Source organism: Lemur catta, chromosome 16 (assembly GCF_020740605.2).
Source record: "Lemur catta isolate mLemCat1 chromosome 16, mLemCat1.pri, whole genome shotgun sequence".
Lineage (NCBI taxonomy): Eukaryota > Metazoa > Chordata > Mammalia > Primates > Lemuridae > Lemur > Lemur catta.
In genome coordinates, this window is record NC_059143.1 from 23,813,310 (window position 1) to 23,833,496 (window position 20,187).

Genomic DNA, 20,187 nt, shown 5'->3' on the forward strand with positions numbered 1-20,187 from the left:
TCTCAAATTTCCTTCCCCAACACATCTTACAGATTTACGGTATTTTCACCCCATGCTGTTGCCTTTGAATGCCTATCTCCAATCCTTCACTTCTTTCCTTCAAGTTCATGTGTCATCTCCTCTGCGACACTTTCTGCCATACTCATTTGCTCCAGCCCTGCACGAATTTAATTGCGCATTTCTCTATACTTCCATAGCAGTTATTTATGAATCTTTCTTCTCCATTCATCCGTGAACCTCTTCACAGGAGGTTCTATCTAATCTTATTCATCTTTGGAAGGCAGAGTAAGTTAGTGGTTAAGAATATGGACTCTGGCGTTAGAAGGTTTGGGTAAAATTTCTGCTTCCTTCATTTCCTCGCTGTGTGATCTTGGAAAAGATGTTTAACCACTCTGAATGATTGTTTTGTCCTCTGTAAAGTTTGTTAACCCATAAGGGTTGCTTTGAGAATTAAAACAAAAATCCAAAGTGATCCAAAAACAAAAATGAATCACTTAGCATATATTTATTAAGCCCTCAATGACTGAGCCCTGAGTGATTATATTGTTTTGGACACTTAGCACCTAGCACAGTGTCTGACTCAGAGTAGGGCCTCAACACATGTTTTGCTTCACTTAGCTGTATCATCCTTAAGCCACATGGCAAAAAATATGGCTTCGAAAAGGCAGCACGTGTATGTGTGTATATGTAAAAATATATATATATATTTCACTGCAGATGGGAAGGAATGAGAATAGAGCTGTTCTGTGAAAGATAGTAGCAGGGAGATGGAAACTGAAGCACTAAAACCTGAATTCATATTTAACACCACCAAGAATTTTACCAAGATAAGAAATTAGGGAGTTACAGATCTTCAGTTCTAACTTTTGGATGGCTTCTCATTCACTATATGAATATAGAAACATCCTTTGATTTTTTTTTTGGTAGCTCAGTTTCAATGTACACAAAACAGACATTATGGTGATAACTTGTCTTTTCTAGGTGTAAAGAAGACAGCATGAAAACACACAACCAATTTTATCCTAAGTGCCCTCCTGTTTTAAAGCAGGGAAACTGAGATACAAGTCTGCGGACTTGATCAAGGTTGCAGGCAGTGGCAGAACCAAATTAAAATTCATGTTCCCAGAGTCCTTTCCATGCCATTGCTTCACCTACTGACCCATGCTGCTCTACCAAGAAGTACTTCTGATTAAGTGAACTTTCAGGTTTCAATAACACAAAACCTTGGCAAGGACTTTAGGTAACAATCTCATATCATATACTCTGGTTACTTTTTGGCAAGAACCAGCTGTCTCATATATATGTTGGCTTAATTGCCTTGTACAGGCTGACATTGAAGAAAGTGGTGTGTTTTCACCTTTGAACCAAGAGTGCAAGAGCTTAATAAAGTCGCTATTTGAAAAATAAGGAAGGCAAAAGAAAATGAGGACAGATGCTTTTCTTGTAGATTATGCAGTCCATTTTCAGGGACCATAACTCTTTTCATTCACTATTGGGGTCTCAGAGCCTAGCACGATGCCTGCACGTGATACATGTTCAATTAATATTGATGAATATGAATGAATGAATGAATGAATGAATACATGGCAGGGTCAATAGTTTAGGTAGCCTCCTGTGCCTTGATGCAATATTTCCCCAATACTAAAGTGGTAGATGATTTCCTCCAGCCAGGGTTTGTTTTTTCCTTGGAGATATATATATATATATGTATATACATATATATACATATATATATGTAATAATATGTTAAAATTTAAGTTTTGAGCAAGGTTTCATGATACAACAGATATTGCACATCAGAGTGAGGATCTGCATCAAAATATACATTTTTAAAAGCAGGAGTTGGTTTCACAACTCTAGGACTGGATACTAGAAGAATACTGATCAAAGTGGAGGATATAAAAGAATTAAGAGAGCAGAAAGGGAGAGCACTTTTGAGGACCGTTCCCCCCGGGAAAGCTGCACTGGAAACCTCCTCCTTCATTGAGAGGGAGGGGGGCTGGGGACATACCTGTCCTAACTCAAATAGAGAGAGGGAGAACTTCAAAGGCTGCTTGAAGAGCTTGCCGTGCCTCCTCTGGGCTTGTGCCCAGAGTGGACTGAGTCTGACTTCAGCCCAGAAATTTGAAGAGCAGGAGAGACGTGTTGGAGGGCTGCTGCTTTGTCAGCTGAGTAGAGGTGAGTTGCTGCTGTATTCGGAAAGTAACTACTTTCTTTTTTTAGAAATCCTGAGAAGCAAAACCTCAGGTGCCAGAGAGGAATCTGATGTAGGACTATAGGCCTGAAGCCAGTTATGTCCTGGCAAAAAAGCTGGTCTGGAAGAGGCAATGGCACTCCAGCAGAGAAAAGTCTGTATAGAATGGGCCATCTGAGAACCAGGGGTTAAGGCAGGGAGTGCGGGTGAGGGTGGGATTGCCCAAGGAGAAGTACAAACTAGAGATGTAGGTGGAGGGGACCAGGAGGGACTCACCAAATGTAGCCACTAAAACCAACACGTAAGAAAGAGTCAGCTTAAACATCTTCCAGGCCCAGAGAGCATAAAGTCAGCAATACAAACATAACAACAGGAATTGACCTAGGAAACTTGCCTACCTGCCTTTCTGCTGCCGGCTATCTGTGCTTCAGTCCAGGAGGGGTTAGAAACCATGGCTAATGAGTAGAATACAAGCAGTAGAAGTGTGAGGTTGGACAAAGAAGAAAGGCGGACTGCCCTTTGGGTGGCAGGAAGCTCTCCTGAAACTGAAGCACCTGACGGACCAGAGAGGATTTAACTCTAAATTAAGTTCAGAACTTCACTATTACTAGAGATGGGCATCCATTTATTTGAGACTGTTTTGAACATACACATCTATTATAAACAGTAACATGCAGAAGTAAAGAAGTCTGTTGAAGGGTGCATTTAATGGCAGGGGGAAAACTTCTCCTATTGAGTACATTTTCAAGAAAGAGGGAAGATCAAAATAAAAATTACATTTTGATTATACCTTATAAGCTGAGCTTGATCAAAACAGAAGATATAAAGGTTTCTCTAGATTTTGTTGTCTAAGTCTGGACAGAGCTCTCACATTAAAACTGTACAATTTGGGTGGTCTTGGGGAGCTACGTCTGTGTACCACCTCTGTGTACCTGTGGGCACACTGCCTACCTTTTAAGGGGTGCAGCTCAGGGGAGGCTGCCATGGCTCACCAGGCCCTCCTCCTTGGGAACGAGATTAATGAAAACATAGTAGTCTGGCTGGAATCAGAAGAAAAGGGTTGAAAGAGACATAGACAATCATTTGGTCGTACTTGTTGACTTAGTTTATTTTCTGCTGCTATAACTTCAGACTGAATAATTTTAAAAGAGATTTATTTGGCTCATGGGTCTGGAAGTTGGGAAGTCCAAGAGCAAGGACTGGTGAGGCCCTTCTTGCTGCATTAGAATGTGGTGGAAGGCATCACGTGGCAAGTGAGGGACCACCTGAGATAGAGAAGAATAAGAGCATTAATCCATTCATGAGATTGTACCCCTCATGGAATCATCACCTCTTAAGGGTACCACCTTTTAATACCGTTACAATGATAATTATTAATAAATTTCCACATGAGTTTTGGTGGGGACATTCAAACCATAGCATTCATCTAATGTCCACATTTCTTCCATTATATACTGAAAATCATGTCAATGTTCAGTGGATCTTCCATAGTTCTTTCGTATTTTAGAGCTGCCCCAAGCTGTGTCCATGTTCACTGGCTGGATAAAAAGCATTTGCTATAATGTGGTTCATTTACGTGTTTTATTCTCTTAAGATCTTTCAAGGCCATTTCTATACGTCCATCCTTTCCCCCCAGCCCCACCAGACCTTATGAGTTGACCTGGCAAAGGAATACTAATATCTTTCTGGAAGAAAGAAGAACATGAAAAGGGAGAGGTAATGTCTGGTGCCCTGTTGGCTGAGGAAAGGACACAGGATAAAAGGAATGGGGGTGACATTTACCGAGCACCTACCCTGTGCTGCAGATGCTTTCTCTTAACTGATATGACATACTGTGAACAATAATTCTGCTAAAGTAGGCATTTCTGTGCCCTTTGTGTAGAGGCAGCAATGAGGTAAGTGACTTGCTTAGCACCATGAAGCTAGACCAGTCAGACTCCAAAATCCCTGCTCTTGCTGCAATTCCATATAGCTTCCTTGGAAACTACATTTTAAGCACATTTTAAAAGCTTGCTTGTGACTTCTTTCATTCTTTTTAATCTCCAGAATCTAACCCCATATCAAAGCTGATAGTATTTTTAAATAAGGAAATTGTTTTTGATTTCGATTACTACATTTTTATGAGACTACATTGACTTCTGTTATTAGAATTGAATTTCAGGATAGCGAATGTCGTATGTTCTCTTTTAGCACTGTATACCTTTCCATTATAGCGCACAACAGTTGATTCCAATCAACTTTTTTTTTTTAACTCATTCCACATTTCCAATATTTTTATACTTCTATTACCATTCACAAATATTCTCAGAAGTGTGTTTCAATCTGGTGATATTATGATAACTTTCCCCTAGGGGTTTATTAGCTTCTATGTTACAGTATTCATTTCACCTACTTTCATTTCCTTGGACTAAGTCCAGAATAGCCCCTGGTCCTGTTGCCTGCTTCACAAGCTGTGTGAGGGACCGTTTTTGCAATGCACTCAGAGGAAGGCATCCATCTGATTTTGTTCCTGTGATCTATCAGTCATTGTCAGGGGATTGAAATTGCATCATATTGACTACTTTTGTTTCTTTATTTCTCTAATGACTCCACTCTTCCTCTTTCTCTCTCTCTCTCTTTTTTTTTTTTTTTGTTGTTGTTCATTATTGCCTAGCTTTCTGTTGTAGGCAAAAGTAGCCGCTCACATTAATATTTGTTTTTATGGATTTTATTTTTTTAAAGGTAGGCTTTCTATGTGGTCTGGATTTTTTTTTTTTTGGAACCAAGTGGACAAAAGAGTCGCAACTTGAGCCCATGTTATATTTACTAGCATTTTGACACGCTTCTGGAGGTAGAGTTGCCGGAAGTCAGGCTATTGCCCTCCAGGAGAAAGTAACCTTTTAGGAAACACCTTCTCCTAAGGAGGTTTAAGGGTAAAAAGTAAATTTCAAGTGGAAGGGGACATTCTAAGTATGGCATGGTGCTTGTTAAATGAAGAGTCCAGAGGCTGGTTATTGGGACTTAAACGGGGGTCTTTAGGGTGGGGGAACATGGAAAAACAATACCAAGTAAAAGTAAAAAGAATGATTTCTCCATCTCTAAGGAATAATAAGAACACAAGGTATAAACAGCATTGATACCAGTGGCCATGGTGTTGTTGTGCTGCCCTAGAAGTGGCTGTGCTAGAGAGAGCAGTACAGGTAGGGTTGGCAGTGGTGGCACTAATAATGGCACAGTGTCCACAGTGTCCTTGTAGAGCCCTCAAAACTGGGCACTGGGAACACTGTCATGTATGTGGGCATCAGTGGTAGCAATGACAGTTTCTGATAGGCAGCGCTGAAACCCGTGGAGGTAATGCCACTATAAACCTTTGAGAAAGGGTGAGGACTGGACATCTTACTAGCTCAAAGACAGAGAAACTAATAATTTCCAGAATTATTTGGCAACTTGAGAAGGGGGGTTGAAATTCCTAGAAAATGGGTGATGATGGAGTCAGAAATACTATTTTGTAGCTTTATGGCCATTTTTCTTAGCTATAGGCTGATATGGCCTGAGAAACACAAGAAATAATAAGAATAAGAATAACCTCAACAACAGAAAGTAACACACTGTGCGGGGCACTGTTGCATTCCTGACAATAATTCTGTGGGGTGACCCTATTGTTGCCTCTATTTTATAAATGATGAAATTTAGGTACAGGAAAATAAAGTAACTTGTTCAAGGTTATATAACTAGTAAGTGATGAGCTGTAATTCAAACATAAGAAGTCTGGCTCCAGAGGCCATGCTTTTAACCATCCTGTGATGCTGTGGAACCTTATCACTTTAGTCTCAAGTAAATATAATTTTTTGAAGAATTTTTTTCAGCGGCTGGTGAAATTTTGTCTTCATTCTACTAAAAAAAGAAACCCACTGAATATATTAATTCAAAATTGGGAAAAGAATGTTAAACTTACTTAAGAAGAAATATTTCCTCTAATAACCAAAATGCATTAATTATAAAATAAAACTCTTTCTGCCCCAGAATTTTTTATTTCTCTTAGTCTTCTAATTGTTTTGCATTTTTTCTTGCATATATATTTCTATCCCAGTTGTGATTGTCCCAGATCCTTCTCAGATCATACCTGGACAATTGTAATGGCTCCCCAGTGAGACGTCCTGACAATTGCCTCTCACTTCTCCATTCATTTCATACACTGCATTGGACAAATGGCACCAAGACGTTAATCACTTGTAACCTGCTCCAGAACCTTTGTTAGCTCTAAATATTGGTACAAGAAATTCTATACTCTTTAGCCTGGAGTTTAAGACTATTCATGTATACGCACATTTATACAATGTCTCCCCCATATTATTTCCTTATTTCAGAATATTCACCCTGCTAAACACTTATCTCTCCCACACTAGTAGTCCACAAACATACCTTTAATACTTCTCCTCTGGAAAATTGCAGAAAATTACACTACTTCTCCAAGACTTTGTTCAAATCCTATACCTTCTGGCAAATTCCACTCAGCTAAAGTCTTCTGGCACGTATGATGTCTTTGTGTTAATCATGAAAAAGCCTCTCCTCTCTGGTCTGAAGCAGGCCTGCTTTGGGACAGAGGTATCGGTGAATGTGCTGGGGCTGGATTTCTGCTCTTTTCCCACCACACACAAATGTTCTGTAAGTAGCTTCCCTGTCCTCCACGGCCCCCTCTGCAGTTTTCACCCTGTGCCAAATTCCTTAAGCAACAATTGCCTCTACTACGCATTAGATAATTAATTATGTGTTGCTTGGTTACATCTCTTCAATTGTGGTTTTTAAAATTCTTTTATCAATATTTTTAATTTTTAATGTGTTACTCTCTTATGTCTCAGCATTTTCCCTCTTGAAGGCAGGGTTAATATATTATACTTCTTTGTGGTTCTCAGAATATACAACACAGTGTCTTGGATTGTAGGAACTCACACATTTGTTGATTTTACTTGCATTGTTTTTATGCAAACAAACACAGCTAATTACGAATGAAACATGAATTTGTTGGAAGTAATGATCAACAATTGGCTTTCCATAATTAGCTGAAAAGGGTAATGTTTAGTTTATAACAAAATACACTCCCCTCCCCCAATTGTAATGTGATTATACTTTACCTTTATTTTGATTATGTGTCTTTTGCATTCCGGTATATTGAGCTATCCACAGCTACAAGTGGGGAAAATTATTCTTGTACTTTGATTGACATAGAACGCTATGTGACCTTCATTAGAGTTAGGCTATTCAACATAGTTATTTTGCCAACTATTTATGGACACAAAATGCATAAGAGGAAATAAGGATGAAACATTTCAGTCTCTGCTTTCAATGAGTTTTAATTCTGAATGGGAGAAAACATTCATTAACAAATACAACGCTAGTAAGACAGGTATTGTAACTTCCATTAAATGTGGTACAGGAAACATGAATTAGAGGTTCTGAAGAGCCAGGAAGCTGTAGCGTTTACATTTGAGCTGGACCCTGCCATGGGGCAGATAGGGTAAGTAGTCATATTGATGTGAAAGGAGTACTCCAGGCAGAGATAAGACATGGAGAAAGGCAGGTTGAAGAACCATTCTTGGAATCATAAGCCTTTTTGTTTTGTGCAAAGTATCCCTGAACAAGGTATTCTTCACAACGCTATATCTATATACCTTCCAATCATTACATATCTAATTTATGACATCTGCCTAAGGTGGATGGTCACAGGATTGCCTATTTCAGTCCTTGGCAACAATACCTATAAAATTAGAGGAAGTATGTGCTAGTTACATGTTTCCTAATACTCATGCTCTAAAAGGAAAAATCTCCAGATGGAGAGAGATGGCTGTAACATTGACACTGTGGTTTCTCTTAAGTTTCCTTTTAGGGTTTCCTTATTTGAAACAAAATTTTCAGCACCTTGGCCAGACTTGAGAATATTCTGCAATACTATTGAGAAAAACCAATCCTTTTATCTTTTCTATTCATCTTAGCATAAAGGAGACTGGAATTTTCTAAAGGAATGTTACTTTAGCAGTGTGTGAATGGTGTTTCTTCTTCTGGTTATGACAGACTGCCAAGGACAAGTAAAAAAGCTGAAAAGCGCTTAAAAATCTCTAATTGGATGCATTAACTCTAATTGGGTTAGGGTTAGGGTTAGCTACCTCAATACTTAAGGGACCATGAGTTCAAGGAGAGGCAAGTGCACTGAGGTCATCTCAGTTATTTTGTTCCATATTTGCTGTCAAAGCATCTCCCCATTCATACGTGGGGTGGATTTGAGAGCTGAGAAGCTGAACAGAGTTCTGTGCTAGTTTTACCATGCTAGGGAAATAAAAATTGGAGTTCAGGGTTATAAAGGGAGCCAGAATTTGAAGTCCAGGTCCTAAAAGAAGTGACATTTGCCAATTTGTGAGCATCACCTATGAGGTTGAGAAAGCCAAAAAGAAACCTTTAGTCAAGGGGCTGGGGAGCAAGTAAATTTTCAGCAATCAAGTGGTCTTGAGGAAAAAATTAAAATTCAAGGCCAACTTAGAAAACATGCCAGACTTGCAGTTGAGACCCATAAAGTCTATATTCTACCAGTAAAGGTGGAAAAAAATTAGTTCTCATAAAAGCCAAAAATTAGCTTTAATTCACCTCCATCTACACTGGATTATTCTATTTGTCAGAAGCAAAATTAAATCATCTCTGAAGGAAGATAATATAATTCAGAGCCCTGAGCTCATCATGCACAATGTCTGGCATTTAACAACAAACTACTAGAAAGAAAAATACCAGAAGAAAATACTAAGTTGCAGAAAACCAAGAGAAAACAATCACCAAATTAGAAAGAAACCAACAGGTGAGTCAGATCATGGAAATACAGGCTATGGACTTAAAAGTAACTGTGATTATAACATAACAAAGTTAACCAAAAAAGAAAAAGAAAAAAGCTGGAGTGGCTATGTGAATGTCAGACAAAGTAGACTTCAAGGTAAAAACACTAGCGAGACTATCATGGTCTGCAGATCAACTCATCCAGAAGATGTAGCAGTTTCAAGTTTGTATGAATCAAAAAGCAAATCCTCAAACTATGTAAAGCCTGTTTGACAGAATTAAAAGGAGACATTGACAAATCCATAATAATAGTGATAGGTTCAGATATGGCAGAGATAATAAGCATCAAAAACTTAGTAAAGATATAGAAAATTTGAACAACACAGTTAAGTCTTAATTGACATTTAGAATGCTGCTCAAAGCAACTGCAGAATGTACATTCTTTTAAATGCATGTAGAATGGTTAGCAAAACTAAACATATATTGGGCCATAAAGCAAACTTCAATTGAATTGAAAGGTTTGAAAACATATAGAATATAGAGCTGGCCCTCTGTATGCATGGGTTTTGTATCTGTGGATTCAACCAATGGCAGGTCAAAAATATTTAAAAATTGCATCAGTATGGAGCACATACATAATTTTTTTTCTTTTCATTATTCCCTAAACAATACAACTATTTACATAGAATTTACATTATATTAGGTATTATGAGTAATCTAGTGATGATTTGAGGTATTACTATATGGGAGGATGTACATGGTTTATATGCAATAACAGGGACTTGTACATTCATGGATTTTGGAGTCTGGGCAGTCCTGGAACCAATCCCCCACCAAAGATCAAGGAATCTTTGGATTCTATGAGTAGAGCCAATTTAAGATTAAAATCCATAACAAAGAGATGATAAAATCTCTAGTTATTTACAAATTAAGAAATTCCCTTTCATAATTCACAAGTAAATACTTACAGTGGAAATTAGAAAATATTTTTAACTTAATGATACTAAAGACATAATATATTAAAACTTCTGGGTTGCAGCTAAAGCTGTGCTGTTAGGGGAACTTTTAGTCTTGAATACGTATATTAAAAAAGAAGAAAGGTTGTGAATCAATGATCTAAGCACCTATTTCAAGAAAGTAACATAAGATTAGGAAATAAAGCAAAAAGAAATAATAAGGAAAGAATAAAGGTGACAGAACAGAAAACAAATGTACAAATAGAGAAAACAAAGAAGCAAAAAGTTGGGTATTTGAAAGACTAATAAAACTGATAAAATCCTAGCATAACTGATTGATAGGGGAAAAAAAATGAATGAGAGAGAGAATAAACACAAGCTATCAATATGACTGCAGCTATCACTTCAGATTCCTCAGATATTAGAAGATAAAAACATATTAAGAAATAGGTTTAAACTAACGAATTTGAGGATTCAGATAAAATCAACAAATCTTTTTGAGAAATACAACTTAATAAACCTGGGTAAGAAGAAATAGAAAAGCTAAGCAGTCCTATTAAATTAAACTATTAAATCTACAATAAACACATTTTCACAAAGAAATGCCAGGGCAAGATGACTTTGCCAGCAAATTCTTTCAAACATTTACAGAATAAATAAGATGAATTTTACATAAAATCCTTAGAAAATAAATAAGCGTAAAACTTTCCCAATTGGTTTTTACTACAGCAGCAATAATTCCAGCAAGAGTTTAAAGTAACTGTATGTCTTTGTGAGACAGGGACTGCTAAAGGCTCAATGGCATCAACAGAGTCAAATACTGTGAATTTAATTTAAGGAATGATGTGTATAAAATCTACACTGGAAACTCTAAAACAGTATTGAGAGAAATTAAAGAATTAATCAAATGAGTGGATATATTATGGTCAAGAATTAGAAGACTCGGCCGGGCGTGGTGGCTCACGCCTGTAATCCTAGCCCTCTGGGAGGCCGAGGCGGGTGGATCGCTCGAGGTCAGGAGTTTGAGACCAGCCTGAGCAAGACCTCGTCTCTACTAAAAATAGAAATAAATTATCTGGAGAACTAAAAATATATATAGAAAAAAAAAATTAGCCGGGCATGGTGGCACATGCCTGTAGTCCCAGCTACTCGGGAGGCTGAGGCAGTAGGATCGCTTAAGCCCAGGAGTTTGAGGTTGCTGTGAGCTAGGCTGACGCCATGGCACTCACTCTAGCCCGGGCAACAAAGTAAGACTCTGTCTCAAAAAAGAAAAAAAAAAAAAAAAGAATTAGAAGACTCAATGTTACTAATTGTTGTCAATTTTCTCCAAGTTAATTTATAGACTTAATGTAATCCCATCCAAAATTCTAGTAGATTTTTATTTTTTGATGGAAATTAACAAATTGATTCTAAAATAAAAATGCAAGGATGTAGGAATAGTAAAAAAAGAAAAAATTCAAGCAACAAAACTGAGATACATATACTGCTAGATACCAAGACTTAATTACCATAGCTTTATAATAAGACAGTGTCATACTGCCATAATGATTGACTCTTAAACCAATGGAATAGAATAAAGAGTTTAGAAAGAACATATTATAGTCTTTTGATCATGTATTATCTCTTGATTTGTGACACTGGTGACACAGCAGAGTGTGGAGAAAGAATGTCATTCCTGTAATGGTGCTGGGTCAGCTGAATACCATCTTGGTCCCCGTTTATTATCATAAATCAGTAGTTCTCAACAGGGACAATTTTGGCCCTGCTGCTCTATGGACATCCAGTGATGTCTGTAGACATTATGGATTTTCATGACTGAGGGTGGGGTGCTACTGGTATCTAGTGGGTGCAGGTTAGGGATGCTGCCAAACCCCCTACAATGCACGGGATGGTCTCCACACTGCAACGAATTATCCTGCCCAAAATATCAATAGTGCTAAAATTGAGAAACCCTGCCCAAACCAAAAATCAATCTTAGGAGGATTGTAGGCTTAAATATCAAAGATGATATTAAAGTTTCTGGAAGATAATAAAAAAGAATATATTCATGATCTTGGGGTTGGTGAAGATTTCTTAAACATGACACAAAAAAAGCAGTAAGCATAAAAAAGATTAATAAATAAGAATACAATTTGTTTATCAAAACACATTACCAACACTGTAAAATGTTAACCCATAAAGAAGATATTTGCTATATATATAAAAGCAAAAAACTACTTGTATCCAGAATATATAAACAATGTCTACAAATTACTGAGAAAAAAAGATAGACAACCCAAATAGAAAAATGGGGAAAAGAATCCATTTTCACAATAAACATATGAGAAAGTGCTCAACATTATTAATCATTAAAGAAAGGAAAATTAAAAACTATGAAATAGGCCAGGCACAGTGGCTCACACCTGTAATCCTAGCACTCTGGGAGGTGGAGGCTGGAGGACTGCTGGAGCTCAGGAGTTCGAGACCCGTCTCTACTAAAAATAGAAAAAATTAACCGGGCATGGTGGCACAAGCCTTTAGTCCCAGCTACTCGGGAGGCTGAGGCAGGAGGATTGTTTGAGCCCAGGAGTTTGAGGTTGCTGTGAGCTAGGCTGACTTCACGGCACTCTAACCTGGGTAACAGAGTGAGACTCTGTCTCAAAGAAAAAAAGAAAAAGAAAAAAAGAAAAACTATGAAATAACACTACACACTCATCAGAAAGACTAAAATTAAAACACTGGGAGATCCAATGTTGATTAAACTGTGGAGTAACTGGAATTTTCACACACAATTGATGGAATTGTAAATTGGGGCAATTTCTTTGGATAATAATTTTTATTTACTAAAACTGGACATATACATTCCTCTATGGCTTAGAAATACCAATCCAACAGAAATGAATGCAGACAGGTACCAAATGATATATACATATCTGCACCAAAGGATATATATATCTTTCATCATATATATTTATATATTATACATGATATATGCACCTGTGGTAAGGGAAGATCACATTTCCATATTTCAGAAGTACAACATGGCATCTGTCAGTTATTACAGAGTGCCTGACAATACGGGATTTCCAATATATATTGTTTTTGCTAACCAGTTGTATTAATAATATCTTTCATCAATGCGCATCTATGCGACCTCCACGAAGTAAATTGGCTGTTAAATTTGCACCCTGTAAATTGATAGTTATGATTGCATTTGATTTCCTTCTTTACACAATAGTCACATTATTTCAAGGTATGTTCATACATGTTTCAAATTCACTAGGGGAGCTTATTATTTAAGAGAATCCATTACTGCAAAATTAAAAAAACTACTACTCAAACTATTACACTCAAATTAAGTTCCTCTGATTTTCCTAAACTTTTGGACGGCAAAAGTTAGTGTCATTATGGTCTGTTTCAGTTATCCATGGGCTCAAATTCAGTTTTCAGAATTATTCTACAAAGTTTAGAATAAGTAGGACCCTTTGGGACACACAGCATATCAACAAAAGTGACTACAGTCATCCCTAAGTATAATATTAGTGGGAAATTGGTTCCAGGAACCCCACCGATACCAAAACCCAAGGATGCTCCAGTCTCTGGTATAAAATGGTGTAGTATTTGCATATCACCTACACACATCCTCCTATGGGCTTATATCATCTCTAGATTTCTTATAATCCCTAATACAGTGTAAATGCCACATAAATAGTTGTTATGCTGTATTTTTATTTGTGTTACTTTTATTGTTGTATTATTACTTTTTATTGTTTTTTTCCGAATATTTTTGATCTGCAATTGGTTGAATCTGAATATTCATAAACCGCGGATACTGAGGGCTGACTATAAAAGAAAAATGGGAAGAGAGAACAGGGGAGGAGCCTTTTGTACCCTAAAAGAGCCTTTGGAGAAACTCCTGTCTCGCAATGACATACTGTTGTTTTAAACAAGTCCTGCTGGAATTATTGCTGCTGCGGTGCATATGGCAGAGAAGGATTGTCCCCGAGGATGAAATAGTGCTCTCATTCTGCACTGCAGATGAAGTTGTGAATGTGTGGGGAAACGGGACAGAGAAAATTAGGAGGGACAGGGGACAGAGGAATAAGGAGAAATGAACATTTAATATTTTATAAATTCTCTATTTCTTGATCACGATGCTTTAATTGCAGAACTCCAGAAAGATAATATTTAATTATATGGACTTAATGTGCTGAATACATGGACGAAGAACGAAGTGCATCAAAGAACTTGGAAATAAGGGAAACCAGGTCATTCTGTGAGAATCACACTAGAATATTGGTGCAGACAGAATGAAGCGTTATGTGGTCACCTGAAAGAGACCTTTTTGGCATGCAAGGGAGCTTCCCGGGACGCTGCTTTATATGTGTGCCAGTGCACGTCTGATTCTTCTGCACTGGCCTCCTCATTTGCTGCCATGATGTTTCCTCATTTTTGGCCATCCCTCATGGGACAGTGGGCCGACTAATGACTGACAACTAATGGCAGCTACACCTACCGTCCTATGCCCATTCACAGAGGAGGAGCATTGTTTGTCAGTATCATTTTTGCACAGGTCCTGGGCCAATTCCCCACAATGCAGCATTTACAACATCATGTTGTAAATTTAATGAGGCTTTATTTAAGGTTTGGGTATAAAGGTATAAAGAAATGAGTGTAAGATACGGGGATGAATTGATCACGGGTTCCTAAGCCCAGACTCAATCTCAAGTAAACTTCAGGTGTGCTCCTTCTTTCTCTCCCAGGCTACTGCCAGGTGGCCCCGGGGCAGCTCTTGTTCATCCACTTTCACGTCCGGACTTCTTCATACATCTGACTCCAGGGAAAATTGTCTTTGGCTGCAGAGAGAAACTGCTGCTCTTTTTCCCTAGTCCATCTAAGGCTTCTCTATAAAATAATGTTTCTATCTTGATCCCACTGGCATCTCTACCACCTAGCAGGCCTAAGTCATGGCAGGTTATAGTTTATTCATTCAGTAAATATTGGGTGATAAGAAAACCCCAAGAATAGTAATTTAGCCATTGTTTATGCTTCTCTGGAGACTTGAGAAATATATTTATATTATTCAAATTAATTAGCACTTCTGATACTCCAGTGGAAGAAAGCAGGGCCCCCTGAGATTATTTGAGGATGGACTTTCTGATTGATACACTTTTAGGCTAGATGATAATTGCCATTTCTTTGTTCTCCTTTGGTTTAGGAGTTTGATACCACCTTCCTCAAATTTTATGAACCCCTTCCCTTAGCAAGTAATGAAGTGAATTTTGATCACATGGCACTGTATACTGATTTTGAGATGGTTTTGTAAATTGTTATTCTCAGGGCAATAGTTTTAGGTAGTTCTCCAAAGCCTTGTTTGAATGAGGTGCCCAGAACAACAGGACGAGCATCACCTGGGAGCTTGTTTGAAATGCAGAATCTCAGGCCCTACCTGGATCTTCTGGATCAGAATTTGCATTTTAACAAGATGTCCAGGACGTTTGGACTCCAAGGGATCTTGTTGCTCTTTTTATATTGCTTATCCTGAGTGTAGCCCACATTCACTCAGGAAGAAAAATTTCCCCGTGCTTCCGGTTCTCCTTCTGTTTTTCTAATCAGGCACCACAGCTCTCTTGATCTGAGTAAGGAGAACAGGGCAGGTTATGGTGAAATGTTTGCCTCTTGCCTGGCTCCTTAGGAAGAACATCTGGATAATATTTCTGCAGCACTACCTAGTACCTCTAAAGAGACTGGAGTTTATCCTCAATCTAGCCACTTCATGGATATCCTGTGCCTAGGCAGGTAACTGCTATTAAATCCACCTCTTCTTGAACTTTTTCAGCCCTTTAGAAAATCCCAGCTTTAAAATCACTCATCTAAGATAAACGTAGGCTCCTGAACCTGAACGACATAATTGCTGTAGCCCATTCAAATCTACTAATAATTAAGAAGATGGCTCAGTTTTTGATTGTAGAATGACTTTAAATTTAGGGCCACTTCTGACCCTCTATCCAGACCCTGAGTACAACAACATGCTTTTTATTAGGGTTGCCACCCAATCCCCATGAAATAAGTGTTAGAGATTATATATTCAGGATAGTTTAAATTCCTGGATCATCTTTAACCTTGGCAATGTTGTGAATGGTTTTTCTTCTTGGCAATAATCTTTGTACTCATGTGAACCCTCTATAATAGTTGTACATACATTTATATATAATACTGTATGTATTTTTCATGTCATCTATTAATATATTATTTCCATCAGTAAATTTTCTGTTTAATTCCCTTTACCCACCAATTCTCAGTACTATTATCTGGTGTTACATTCTTATATTTTCCGATCATTTACACTTTTGCTTTCTGTGCTTATCTCAGACATTCCAGATTCCTTCTTCCGGCTGATTTGAGCCTTGATTTCTTTGCTCTCTCTTTTTGTATTAGAATAATTGAAAGAACCTAGAGGTCTCCTTGAAATGGCAGCTGCCACTTTGGCTGAAGTGTCCCCTGGGGTCATACTGGTCTCCCTCTGTCTAAGGTGGACTCTTCTTTCTGCCATCGTTTCTAACAATGTTTCCAAATCCAACACGTGTTGATACCATTTCTCCTGCTCTCCGTTAAATGGTCCTTTCCAGAAATTCTTATCTCTAAAAGCAACTTCATTCCAAAGCAGATTTTCCAGAGAACACTCCCAGCTTCCAGAACTTCATGGTTTCTGGAATAGGCTGAGCAGTCTCTCGCACTGGCTGCCCCAGTAAGTGGCCCATGTCTCTACAACTTACCCAGGCTGGTCTCTAACCTGCCTTGACACCCAGCACCCTGAAACTCCTAGCAATATCATTTCCTCTGCTTTTTTTCTCTCTGAATGTTTTAGAAACTCATGGTTTGAAAGATTGGGCATAAAACAATCACCTTGACATAGCTCCCTTTCCTGATACTTCCCGGAAGATTGCAGAATAGCATCTTCAATGCACTCTGATGCTTTCTCCTCAGACGTGTCCACACTGGTCCAGCCTGTTTCCAGTCATGTTCATTTTTGTTGCTTTTAAAGGGCTTTCATTTCTGTAATATTTTTAAATTTTTCACTTCTATTTCTTTCTTATTATTTTGCTAGCCAAGTTTACTTGATAGCTTTTGAGTTCTTTTTTTAAAGACCTGTAATGTTATGTCTAATTTTATTTAGATTACGGTATTTTAGCTCTTCCACTTCCTTGATTAATTTAAGTTTCTGTGTATGATTATTCTTTGTGTGCCCTTTGCTTATATTCTGTTTCCTCTTTGTTTCAGTTTCTCTGTATGTGTTTCATACTGTTTCTTTTCTGATTATGAGCTTATATTTGAATGGAGCCTAATGTTTGCTGCAAAATAAGGAGTACAGAGATTAGCAGGTGCGACAAAGGCAGAGGAGGGCAGGGAGGCATGAGGTGGGCTAATTCACAACTTTGGTCTGGATTTCCTTCCACAAATAACCTTTTACTGACCGGTTACATTCTTTTGTAGGTGGCATGTCTCTCATGATTTTTAGCATTCGTGATATGGGCTCATCACGTTTCACCTCTTACTCTCCTGTGGATGTGGATAGGCATCCAGTAAGTAGACAATAAAAATGATAGGTAAGCTCATTCCTCCTTGACTGTGATCTCCCCCTGTATCTATATCTATGGGATAGACCTTAGTTCTGCTAGATCGTATGTCTCTGTTCAAATACCCACTAGAATAGCACTTGGGAATGTGATCATTCTTAATTAATTAATTCACTACTTTATACAACACTCTTTATTTTGACACAGTATTTGGCAGGGACATTTTGTATATTGGGCTTTGGCACTGTTACTACTTCCTTATTTCAATTAAGATTAATTTCCCCCTTTATATTATTTAATAGTTTTGGGTATGTGCCTTTTTTTCTGGCATCTTCTCCATATCCCCAGAATACACTGTTTATTATGAGGCTTCATCGAAGTCATAGAGAAAATCTAACAGAAGAGTAACACGGAGCATAGGCTAGACCTCCTAAACATAGATCAACCCTATTGTCTTGTGGCCAGCTGCCCTGTGCCTCCCTCTCAGCCTGTCTTTGGGACAGCATGTGCTATATACTCTGTCACCACCACCCCCAAGAATTGTTCCAAACCTTCCCAGGCTTGGTGGTCGGGGTCCAGGTAACTCTGCTTGTTTCAGTTATTCTCCAGCCTTCCTAAGGGCCAATTCCTTTGGCAGCATATTGAACGCCTCTTACAAAGAATAATGAAAGAGACATCCATCCCCTTCAGACAGCAGCCTTACTTAGACTGGTTTGTGGTTTAGCCTGACAGTCCAATAAGACAAACATAAAATAGTGTGGTGTTGATATATTTCCAAATTTCTTGGCTATTCATTTGCTTCCAAATTTCCTTATTACATAAAGAAGAAAAGTGGCAAACAGAAGAAATGACTTTGTGTCCACAGAAGCACAGAGACAGGGTAGTTGGAAGGACAGCTTTCATGGGGGCACTCTAAGCCCTCCCCAGGGGAGGTGTGCTCTTCAGTGAGTAGCTATTTTGTCTCTTCATTGTGTAGGTGACTATGACACCCTATCAGAATCAATGCTATTTGACATCTGAATCATATAGTCCTATTATTCTAATTCCATTCCCACTCTTTCATAATTCGATTTCCTATGTAGTTTGTCTACAGTGAAAATATATGCTTGTTTATCCTGTTGACATTAAAGTTTTCCTTGGCAGGAACAAAGATGAGGTGGAATCTTGAAACATGCAAGGCTGATGGCGGCCCCAGACTGTGGTCAATACACCAAGCAGATATTCCTGAAAGGAGTCTGCCTTAGAGGCAAGATACACTTCCCTGGAGCGGCTGCTTCAGCAGGACAGAGGCCAGTTGCATTTGGACCCCCACAATCGGTACATTGATTACCTAGAGGAAAACCTGATATGACATCCAACCATTGGTGGAGTTAGAGTCGCTTAATGAATCTATTGTCACAACTCAGCCTTACAGACAACCCCAAGAAGCTTCCAAGCCTAAAATAATTTTAACCAATATATCATCCCTTGAAGAGGTCAAAGCTTTAAAAAAATTGGTCAGAATTGCTATTTTATTCACCAAGCAGAAATAATTTCTCATCCTGGGAAGATAAATAAGTGTTTATATGCAAGATTAGTTTCACTTATTTATCTGAGTGTCAAATATAAGATACCCTGGGATATTTTAAATTTAAGCAAAAACCTTGAAATAATTTCCTAGTTTTTGTAAAAAATAATTTCTCTACCCTCACTGAAAATTGAAGAAAACCCATATTTTGAGCACTTTCTATATACAAGGCAGTAAAATCAGTGATTAACGTGCATTAACTCGTTTAATTCTTACAACTACCAGGTTAGGTATAATATTGTCCCATTTTACACATGAGAAAATTGAGATGTTGAAAATGTGTTACTTAACCAAAGTCATAGAGCTAATATGTCATGGAGTCAGAATTCTAACCTAGGTCTGTGACTTCCCTGGGGAAGAAATAAATGATTATTACTATGTCAATGTATTGTATCCAGAGTTTTCCAGTAACACAGCTGTAGTTAAATTTGGGTTTACCATTTATTGCAGTAAGGAAGAATTCACACCATGGGCAATCATGGGACGTCTCAGGAAGAGGGTGTTAGAAAGAATTTATTATAGGATTTAGGCTTTGGCTAGATAATTTGGAGAAATGTCTAAGGAAGTAGGGCTTTATTCCAGATTGAGTATTATTGAAAACCAGGTGTAATTCTATGATTGGCTATCTCAGTTAATCTCATCTATAGGGAGGGCAGACTAGAGTCAGTACAAAGCCGTAATGGTAAGGAAGCAACCATCATTCATACTGGTCAGCAGAATGGAATGTGTGGTATTTTGTGGGCAGCACAAGGACTTTGCTTATGTCTGTTTAGACAAAATTATGAAGTGGCCTTGTTTTGTCTGAATGATCTTGTCTGATGTTGGTGTGCTGTGAGATTATTTATGTCCAATGGAAGAATATGCATGGCTTAGCTGTAAGTGCCAGGCCAGCTTCAAACAACAGTGAGGGCTGACTGTAAGTTTAGACCAGTTCCTGGTTGTCAGAGGCTGTTATTTGTTTTTTCAACTAGAACTGTGATATCATGGCAGAGCAACAGCAGTAGCTGAGCTGCAAAATTATGACACCAAGGGTTCTTACGGTCTCTTTCCATTGGCCAGAATGGTTTTTAGGCTTTAGGTCAATCTAAAGGCACAGATAATGCCAATTTCTATGCCTCA

General features: G+C 38.1%; 1 long non-coding RNA gene across 1 annotated transcript; it reads left to right on the forward strand.

Annotated features, from left to right (window-relative positions):
* The first annotated feature begins 2,091 nt into the window (after nt 1-2,091).
* On the forward strand, nt 2,092-18,690 carry LOC123621680. The gene is made up of 3 exons (XR_006729221.1): nt 2,092-2,178; nt 17,419-17,507; nt 18,645-18,690. It is a non-coding gene; the product is annotated as an uncharacterized LOC123621680 (long non-coding RNA).
* The last annotated feature ends 1,497 nt before the right edge of the window (nt 18,691-20,187 follow it).